Raw genomic sequence first — 11,385 nt, forward strand, 5'->3', positions numbered from 1 at the left:
TTTATAAACTGTTAAGAAAAAAGAGACATGAAACCAACAAAAGCCGAGTAAGATGTAAAGTGATCCGATAGTTTAAGCAAACCCCGCAGCACACTGTCACCAGTTGTGTCTTATGCATGATTGAATTTGATTATAAGTCTCATTATATGATATCACTTTGAAATGTATGAGGACATACACGTGGACAACGGTTACCGATCAACAACCTCGTGAATTTAATTGCAAATATACAGTCTTTAGAAAAGAGGCAACCAAGAATTTGTACGCTTCATCGGATGATATACATGTATATGCTTTCATTTCAACCAATATACCCAATCTAAAATATGAACTGCAATATGAGTACTGTAGCTATTACCTAACATTGAACAATTAACATTTTGGTGTCCCGCTTTGACAACTTTATGTACAATTAAAACGGTTATTTAAATGATTTATATTTAAATGTTCGTAGTGCTTTATTTTGGATCTGAATAACGATTGCAAAGACCATTGTGTTCATTGTTCACTGTTTTAAATATAGATGATTCAATAGAATTTAAACATTATAATGACTGTAATGTGTATGCATTGATACTGTGCACATTTTGTAAGACGAATATCTGTTGTCAATGTCTTTATTTAAACTTCAATACAGAATGCTACTTGATAAAGGGTAAAGGTATATATTATACATATAACATATAGATATAGGAAGATGTGGTGTGAGTGCCAATGAGACAACTCTCCATACAAATAACAATTTAAAAAGTAAACCATTATAGCTTAAAGTACGGCCTTCAACACGGAGCCTTAGCTCACACCGAACAACAAGCTATAAAGGGCCCCAAAATTACTAGTGTAAAATCATTCAAACGGGAAAACCAACGGTCTAATCTATATAAACAAAACGAGAAACGAGAAACACGTATATATTACATAAACAAACGACAACTACTGTACATCAGATTCCTGACTTAGGACAGTTGCAAACATTTGCAGCGGGATTAAACGTTTTAATGGATCCAAACCTTCTCCCTTTTTCTGAAACAATAGCATAACATCACAACAAAGAAAAACATACGATAAAATATCAATTGGCAGACTTAACTCAATCAAAAAACGTATGATTAAACAATGAACGAATAAATTTGATCTGCGATATCTGAATACAAATGCACAGTTAATTAAATATTAGAGACAAACATTCATGACCAAAAAGCTAACAAACAAATTCAAAAACAGGACATGACTGAGAAATATTTAACCAATCAATGTTCACTTTAGAAAAAACCCGTTTTTTTTTATAATCTTGAAGTTTATACAAATGTTGTAAGAATAAGTGAAAAATTGAAGATATTACAAATAATCAAAGCTGGTGTACAGACAAGATCCATATAAATAAAAAATAACAAAAAAGCATTATAAACAGTATCAACAGGTCGAATTAACAAGAAAATACGATTTGAGAGTACTCGCAGTTACTGACAGCTAGTTAAAAGCCAAAACCAATTAATAATAAAAAATCATGCATCAGAGACTAAAATCGACTAAAACACATCACAGGGATTTAGTATTTTAACGTCATTAATAGTCAAAGAAGACATGACTTGTGCAATGCCAAAAATAAATGTATCGACAGGTAGTAGTATAGTGAAGAGCGACTTCTATAGAAATAAAAGTTAACGTGTCTGTGTCTCTATACATCTCGCCTCAAAAGATAATGAAATTTAGTTATGTTTTAATTTGCTAATGACAATATCAATATTAGTGCCAATGTGAACTATATTCAGAGATCTTATTACAATATTGGTACGATAACCCTTACTTATAAGTTTGTTTAAAGGTTCGATGAGTTTACAAGGATCACATAGTGATTTCGTCGCTTTAAGTACAATATTACCATAAAATTTAGGATGTGAAATACCATTTTTAATAAGCTTTCTACAGGTATAGCCAAATTTACTAATCAAATCTTTGTATCTATGAAAGAATTTAGTAAAAGTTTTAAGTAATTTATGGTATCGAAATCCCTGACACAACAATTTACCAGTGATGCATTGATTACGTTCGTTAAAATCTATGACATCAGAACACACACGGGCAAACCGAACGAGTTGCGATATATAAACACCGTATGATGGAGCCAAAGGCACATCGCCGTCTAAAAAAGGAAAATTAACAATAGGAAATGAAAAATCGTCTCTTTTGTCGTAAATTTTAGTGTGAAGTTTCCCGTTTGAAATTGAAATGTCTAAATCTAGAAAAGGACAACTGCTGCAGCTGTTTATGTTAGATTTAGTTAAAGTAAGTTCGTTTGGGTAAATTTCTGAAGTATATTTAGAGAACTCTGGATTATTCAACGAAAAAATATCATCCAGATAACGGTAGGTATTTTTGAATGTATCAACCAAATGTAACAATGATGGGTCTTTACTGAGTTTGGTCATAAACTGAGATTCATAGCAATATAGAAATAAATCTGCTATTAAAGGGGCACAGTTGGTGCCCATAGGAATACCTACTACCTGACGATACACTTTATCGCCGAAACGTACATAAATGTTATCAAGCAGAAAGTTTAAAGCTTCAATCATATCCTCACATTTCCAGTAAGTGTATCTAGCATACTTTCCTTTTTCGTTACAGAAAAAGGCCTTAAACGAGTTACAGCAAATAAAATTACAATGAGATTTTTCGAAAGACCATTTTATCAAATACAAAACTTTTTCTTTATAAGATTGTGTGGAAGTGTAGTGTACAGAGTAGAAAAATCATAACTGTCAACAGAATTGTAAGGACCATTGAAAGCATGTATTTTATCTAAAACCTCTAAAGAATTTTTAACACTCCAAAAATAATTAATACCATTATTTTCATAAGCTTTATTACAAAAGTTAATAACCAGTTCTTTGATAGTAGTAAGGGAGGTGGTTAGAAGCACTGATAGATTAGTAGTAGAACACTTACTGGAAGCGGAGATGAAACGGAATTTAAATGTTTTTTTGTGTAATTTCGGTAACCAGTACATGATAGGGACTTTCAAATGTTCGGAAGATGCTTTAAGCTGGGCAGTGGCAGTGGTATGCTTGTTAACGATTTGACTCTCTGTGGTGCGCACTGACCTGAATGTAGAGGAATTGATAATTTCGTTTTGAAGAACTTTCGTGTAGTATATGCGTCACACCACCACTACATTATTTGCTGCCTTGTCTGCCGGTACGAACACAAACCGCTCTGCGAGTACCTTGAGTTTGTTTTTTATTCTAGAAATGGGTATATCATGGTTCCTATTATTAATTTCAGAATTGTTTTCTAAATGAGATATTCGAATATCAACCGTATTCATAATTTTATTCAAATAACTGTCTAAAGATTTTTTATCGGATTTTTCACGTTTATGTTTTCTTTTCCTTATGGATGATCCCAAATTATGATTTAATTCCAATCCTTTGATAAATGATAAATAATTCTATATTGGAAACTATATTCCCCCGTCTTATTTAAGATGAATAAACATGATTCGATGATGACAATTGTATTGTGGATTATATTATTGATGTTAAAAAGTGGTAATGTGTGCTTGACCAAAACACTAAGATTGTTTAATCTAAACATTTTCATGATACTGTGTAATGCCAAAACTATATTGATTTTGTATAATCTATATACATAGGTATATGTTTTTGTTGTATAAAAACTAGCACCTGTATTTAATTTTATGTAATTTTTGGTCTTAAAGCAAAAGTAACATTAAACTGTGACTTTTTATAAAAACACTAATTTACTATTGTTGCATCATCAATGTAATCAGCAGTAACGTATTCAGTATTGCTATCTCACACAGTAGTTATAAATTTAACTCTCCGATCGACTTAGACACATTTTAACGTTGTGTTTCTTTGGTGTCGTTTGTATCCTCTTATATTTGAGTGTGAATTCACCTTATTGTAAGACGTGTCACAGTACTTTCTATCCCAAAATCATGTATTTAGTTTTGATGTTATATTTGTTATTCTCATCGGATTTTGTCTAATGCTTAGTTCGTTTCTGTGTGTGTTACATTTTAATGTTGTGTCGTCATTCTCCTCTTATATTTAATGCGTTTCCCTCGGTTTTGGTTGTGACACGGATTTGTTGTTTTTTTTTCTATCGATTTATGAGTTTTGAACATCGGTATTCTACTGTTGCCTTTATTTAGAACAATAGAATCCTGGCAAAAAAAAATTAAAAAACATGGTGCATCGACTGAATCGAATGCTATTAATTTATTATCTGACATGCGAATCCCCATTCAGTGAGTAATTCAGTACTTTCTTGTATCTATAGTCCAACTTTGTATTTGTTTGGCTTTATAACTATTTAGATATGAGCGTCACTGATGAGTCTTATGTAGACGAAACGGGCGTCTGGCGTACAAAATTATAATCCTGGTACCTTTGATGGCTAATTAAACATATTCATTTATAGTGGATTTGGTAACAAGTTTTGCAACTTATAATATTAATCCCTTTTAACTTTGCCGGTGCGAGTGATGCCTTGTAGCGGCATTAGCCTGCTCTTTTTCGAAATCTACAAGGGTGTCTCTAACGTGCAAGAGATATGGCTCTCTCTTAACACGGGTCAGCCATTTATTCTCCAATTCCGACTTACTATCATCGTTTCATCAAGACCATACTCGCAAATGGTGTCAAGGGTGAGCCGAAAACAATGGGAATCGAACCAGGAACCTTTGTGTTAGTAGTCCGATGCACTAACCACTTGTATCTATAGATTTAAGACCCAGGTAAATGTCGCTTATGAGTTGAGATAGCGTATCAATCAACCATTGGGTGAGGATCTTATATAGATTTAAAAAGATGTGGTACGAGTACCAATGAGACTATTCTCCGTCCAAATCATAATTTGTAAAAGGTAAGCCATTATAGGTCAAAGTACGACCTTCAACACGAAGCTTTGTCTCACACCGAACATGAAGCTCTAAAGGACCCTAGAATGGCTTTTGTAAAGCGATCCAAACAGTAAAACCAACAGTATGATGCATATTAAAATACGAGAAACAAGAAACATACATAAACCACACCAACAAAGTACAACCACTGAACAACAGATCAGGGTTTAAGACACTTGCAGTCGATCGTCCAACTCTGTTGAGGCAATTTGTATGTACAATTTTAATAAGTGATCTACTAGTAAACGAATTAGCAAATCTGAAGTTAGAATAGAATATAAAATCTGAAAGAAAGAAAGACTGGTTCAGTAGACAGAATAGAACAGAAATCTAAATGTATCCCATTCTACTTGTCACTTGCTTAAATATTTGTCAAATGATGAATGCTTAAAATTTTTAAAAAGTTCTTTGTTTTGTTTAATATAGTTCAGGGATATAGAACAAAATGACAGAGTTTTCTTATACTTTGCCAAAATGAGGATTATACTTTGCTTTTAAACAAATAAATAATAAAAAGTATGGGTCACCATACTATTTTTCAAGGTACGAATCGTTCAAAAAATGCTAAAACTTGCTTAGGTTGTTCATAAAAAAAACACACTTTTTTGTGCATACAAAGAGACAGAATTTTGAAATTGAATATGAGGAGATAGGTTTTAGAACGTATTTAAAGAACATTTTTAAAATTTGGTGTCACAGAACTTGCTTTCTTGCTACAATTAAGAAATGATTTTATTTTATATGTCCAGTATCAAAAGTGTCCAGTTTAAAAAGAGTTATCTCCCAATAAATGGGGGTTATTTGACAAACAGATTATTAAACACAAATATTTGGTATTTGTGAAAACATTTTCGTCACTGCAATGAATCACTAAGTTTTCTTTCTAGAAATAAACAGTGTAACAATAAAATGCAAATATGTCTCAAAATTTGCAGATTTGGGCAAAGAACTAGACCGATTATGTACTGTGATTGTACAATTCAAGATGGCGGTATTTCATGCAACTACCCTTAATAGAACAATTAATTGAATTCAATGCGTAAATAAAGGTCATTCGAGTCAGGAATATGACCGTTGTTATTCATTCTTCTGGTGTGTTTTTGCATTTGATCTTGCCATTTGCGTAGTGGCTCTCCGTTTGCAATTTTCCTCGAAGTTTGGTGGGTTTTTTTCTATTTTGCTTTTGTTTTTACATTTCAGGAATAGCGCTGTCAGATGTTTGTTCCAAGTATTCCTATACATACTTTAACATCTTATATAAATACTGCCATGTTTATTGCATTGGTTACTATGGCAATCAGTACTGCTACTACTATGATTATGGTACATATGTCGGATCACTGTAAGTAAATATTCTCGTGTTGATTTCACAAATGAGAAAGCAACTGCTCTCTGTTGGTTTCGGTCCGTGTCTTTTAATTTCTAGTAATAAAATTAACGGTACCAATTTTGTTGCACCAGATGCGCATTTCGACAATACATGTCTCTTCAGTGATGCTCGTGGCCAAAATATTTGAAATCCAAAGCTTATATAAAAGATGAAGAGCTATAATCCAAAAGATCCAAAAAAGATAGCCAAATCCGGGAAAGAAATCAGAGCTTTGCATGAGGGAGATACATTCCTTAATTTATAATAATTTCCATCATTTTGTAACAGCAAATTTTAATAACACAAAAAAATCCGTATTTTCATGCCAGTACCGAAGTAGCGTACTGGCTACTGGGCTGGTGATAGTCCACCAGCAGAGGCATCGACCCAGTGGTAGTAATAAAATTAACGGTACCAATTTTGTTGCACCAGATGCGCATTTCGACAATACATGTCTCTTCAGTAAGCTTCACATTGAAACGTTAATGTGTGTGTCGATTCATTGTTATTGTTTGTTCCTTATATTGTTTTCTTGCGATTTATATTTGAATGCTTTCCAACTCTTCTTTAACGACATATTTAAAGTTCCATTAGGGTGCACGACCGGAATAAAATATAATAAGACATACATGTGCAGATACCAACGCGAACTATCACCTTTTATGGACGAATACATTAGAAGATTTAGATTGAAAAAACACTTTTCATGGGAAACTATCTGAAGGTAGAGAAAAATAAAAAATAAATTTGTAGCAAAAATTTACGTTGATATGTTCATAAATATCCAATTATACAATGACACGAACAAATTTATTTATGTGCATAAGAAAAAGAAATACGCAGGATACCAAAGGACATTTACATACATTAGTCAAACATTAACGCCATGGCTAAAAATGAAAAAGATACACACCATATCTTCTTTGTTTATAAACAACAGTACACAAACTAATATAGAAAGCTAAAGAATGAGCAGCACGAACCCCATCAAAATATAGGTTGATGTTAGGTGCTCTGGTAGGGTAAAGAGATTCTGCTCCACATCTAACACATATCAAGTTGCTCATGACAAGGGTGGTGTAAGGTGCTCTGGAAGGGTAAAGAGATTCTGCTCCACATCTAACACATATCAAGTTGCTCATGACAAGGGTGGTGTAATGTGCTCTGGAAGGGTAAAGAGATTCTGCTCCACATCTAACACATATCAAGTTGCTCATGAATGTACAAACCTGGTGATGAGTCTAATTCGGTAGGTCAATAAGTATAATTCGGTAGGTCAATAAGTCTAATTCGGTAGGGAACATTCTGTATAATTCGGTAAGTCAATAAGTATAATTTGGTAGGTCAATAAGTCTGATTCGATAGGTCACATTCATATGTGGGGAAATTGGACGAGATAGTAGTTACGACAATTGGATCATATCCGTATTCATCTGTGAAGGCCACCAATGTGTCTTCAATACAGCGATTACCCCCCCCCCCCCCCGGAGGCGTGCTTCAGCAGGCCAATTAACAAAAATATGTATTATATGTAATAGTTCAGTGGTGATAACTTCACCACTTGGAACCATTGGATTGATAGTTCCCTTGTTAGCAGTTATCTTCTATCAAGTCAATCATGATAGGAAATACAAGCCTTGTAATATCGTGTCAAGTCGGAGACAGATCTGTTTGTTTGAGATTTTTTACTAGGAAAATATTTTATTGCATATAGATACCAGGATTTCAAATTTGATATGCAAGAAGCGCGCTACGTCTTCAAAACACTCATCATTGACACTCGAATAATAAAAATTTATTTAAAAAAAAACATTTTAATTTAGGTAAAAAAAGAATATTCTTACATGATTCTTTTTGCATATTGAAGAAAAGAACTGAATGCATCAATAATATGAGTTGAAGAGTTTGATTTTCAAATACAAATGGTCTGTCAATCTATTTATTTGGCGGTCTTTTGTATGGATGCAAGATGAAATTCTATTTCACGGAGGTCTCAGATGTCCTTCAACTGTAATATAAATGACAGAGCAATTTTTTTGGTGTCAATTGTCTTTTTTATTAACCTATAATTCTTTTTCACTTCAGGACAATTGGAGACTTTGTTGGTATCATCATTGGAGTCATGATCTGCATAGTGATTATTATATCTGTAGCTGTGGTGATATGTAAAGGCTGTTTGAAATCAGATGGTCATCGCGGACAAATGGTGTACCAAACAGATGGCGTAGCTGTTATTCAACACTGTACGTTGGTTAAGTGTGTGTTATATTACAAAAACTCGTCAAATACACATATGTAATTTTCCTATGAGGTAAACACATAAACAAATGTATGTAATATTACAAAAAACGAGTCAAATATACATAAATTATGTAATTACCTATTAAGGTAAACAAAAGTGTGTAATTTTACAAAAACTCGTCAAATACACATATGTAATTTAGTTATTAGGTAAACCATGCAGTACATATGGAAACATAGAAACTCAATGCTTTAAACAGATATGAAGTATACGTTTGAGCATAACAAAACAAAAGCAAAAATATAAATTTGAGAAAAATGTTTAAACTTGTTTAATATGTTTCGTAATGATGTTTACAACTGAATGCAATATAGTATTTGAATTAAATAGAGCTTTATGAAATTCACCTGTTGAAGGATAGGACACATTAAACTAGATTATGAGTAAATGTTAGCAACTATAAGTCACCGTATGAACTTCAACAATGAGCAAAATAAAAACCGTACACTAGTAGTAAGTAATAAAAGAATACGACATGACAAAATCTCATTAATAAATTGTTCATGGAAGATATAAGTGATATAGATAATAAAGAAAGAAGTATAGCACCTAACGTATAAAAAAAAAGTGAATGATATACAATACAGTAGGATTATCGAACACATATTCCCATTGTCTTTTCAGATGGAACAGATCTTTTTAACTATGGACGACCTCAAATGCATTCGAATATTGTATCTTATCCAGCTTATTCCCTCAATGCATCAGCCCCACCACAACCACAGTTTCCGGTAAGCGAGCCATTTCCGCCACAAATTTATGCTGAAGACAACGAAGGACCTCCTTAAAGCAATATTACTAGTAACATATTTGCCATGAAGACGAACACTGTAGAATTACGAGAACATTCAATTAAGCTGATGTTTTAATTAAACGATATAGAATTTTCATATAAATGTTGTTACTATATCATTATATATAAAGGGGTTATCTCTTTCTCTCTCTCTCTCTCGTCAGATAATATGAATGAAACTAGAATAAAAACGGGAGAATGATGATAAAACAAATTATGTTTCTTTCACATATAAAATTTCGAAAATGATAAAAATAAGGGAGCTACCATTTGATTTTTAGGGGGGGGGGGGGGGGGGCTAGGATGAAATTTGAAAAAAATAGGCAGGACATGAGTTTTTTTAGTAAAAAAAAAAGGCAGGATGTGACACTTGCAAAAAAAAAAGTCGGGACGACAATTTAGGTAAAAAAAAGTCAGGATAAAAAAAAATGAAAAAGACAAACAGACAAACCGAACACATGACACAACATAGAAAACTAAAGAATAAGCAATACAAACCCCAAAAACAAGGGGCGATCTCAGGTGCTCCGGAAGGGTAAACGACGTGTGAACAAAACAAACAGATATAATAAGCAAAAATGTCAAAATAGGGGTACGACAGTCAATCTTGTGTTAAAATCTTAATCCATATAAAGTAAGCAAATATGTCAACAAAGTTAATAAAAAAGCACAGCACACCAGAAAATACGATTTACAAGAATACCAAAAAAGCATACCTTAGCACAATGACGGGGTGTGTAAGTATCAAGCCACGTCGAAATGATTACCAAGAAAAAACTAAACAGTAATAGTAATAATTTATAAAAGACATATAAAATAATACTATAAGACGTAACTAAGATGATAAAAGAGGGGAGAAAGACACCAGAGGGACTATCATACTCATAAATCGAAAATAAACCAACAACGCCATGGCTAAAAATGAAAAAAGCAAACAGACAAATAATAGTACATTAGACGCAACAGACAGAAATAAAGACTAAGCAATACGAACCCCATGAAAAGCTGCTGAGGTGATCTCAGCTGCTCCGGAAGGGCAAGCAGTTCCTGCTCCACATGTATAGATTCTAGGTACTAATGATAAATAACGTCAGTACCTATAATTTGTACTATATAATTCTAATATATCCACGAGTTTCAGGTTTGTAGTCTTGCAGAAACAGTAACGTGTTGACACACGACAACGAACTTCATTACTAACATTGAGAATGTCAACAACCCGCCCAAAGATCAGACAACAACCGAAGTCCACGATTGGATTTTCAACGTAGCGAGAAAATCCCGCACCTTAGGGTGGTCTTCCGCTGGACCCTAAATAAAACTGTGTACTAGTTCAGTGAAATAGACGTGACACTTATCACCAAAATATTTAAATGAACTAAAATTAAAAAAACATACAACATGAACTAAGTCCAGAGGCTCCTGAATCGGGACAGACGCAGATTGCGGCGGGGTTAAACGAGTTTTGTGGGATCTCAACATAAATGTGATACTACGTCCTAATTCCAACTCTTTATGATCCCTCAGTGTTTGTATGTTTCCTGATTTGTCACTTTACAAAAGATCAACGGGTTTTGAACTTCTGCAAACAACTGTCGCCTTTATCTATATGAAATATGATCATTCGTACCATTACAAAACTTTCTCATTTCCTTTTTCTTTCGCAACATATGAGAGAATGAAATGTGTGTAAATTCGTATCATATGGATTTTTACAGTATTTAATTCAGTGATGGCTGTAGTAACTGCTTTAGTTTTATATAGAGCCCGTAAATATAAAAAAGGCAAACTTATCAATGTAGGTATTGTATTCAACACTGGAATAAGATAATTTTATTATTGTCTTTATCGATACTAATTACAACTAATAAAATTGAGAATGGAAATGGGGAATGTGTCAAAGAGACAACAACCCAACCAAAAGAGTAAACAACAACTGAAGGCCATCAATGGGTCTTCAACACAGCGTGAAAATCCCACACCCGGAAGTG

The 11,385-nt window shown here is 33.3% G+C and overlaps 1 protein-coding gene across 1 annotated transcript in view; it reads left to right on the plus strand.

The window, feature by feature from the left end:
* LOC139482471 (AP-2 complex subunit alpha-2-like) overlaps positions 1–11,385 on the plus strand; it is a 171,817-nt gene that overhangs the window by 90,620 nt on the left and 69,812 nt on the right. The gene's annotated exons all lie outside the window — the stretch shown is intronic.

This window comes from Mytilus edulis, chromosome 7 (assembly GCF_963676685.1).
Source record: "Mytilus edulis chromosome 7, xbMytEdul2.2, whole genome shotgun sequence".
NCBI classification, from domain to species: Eukaryota; Metazoa; Mollusca; class Bivalvia; order Mytilida; family Mytilidae; genus Mytilus; species Mytilus edulis.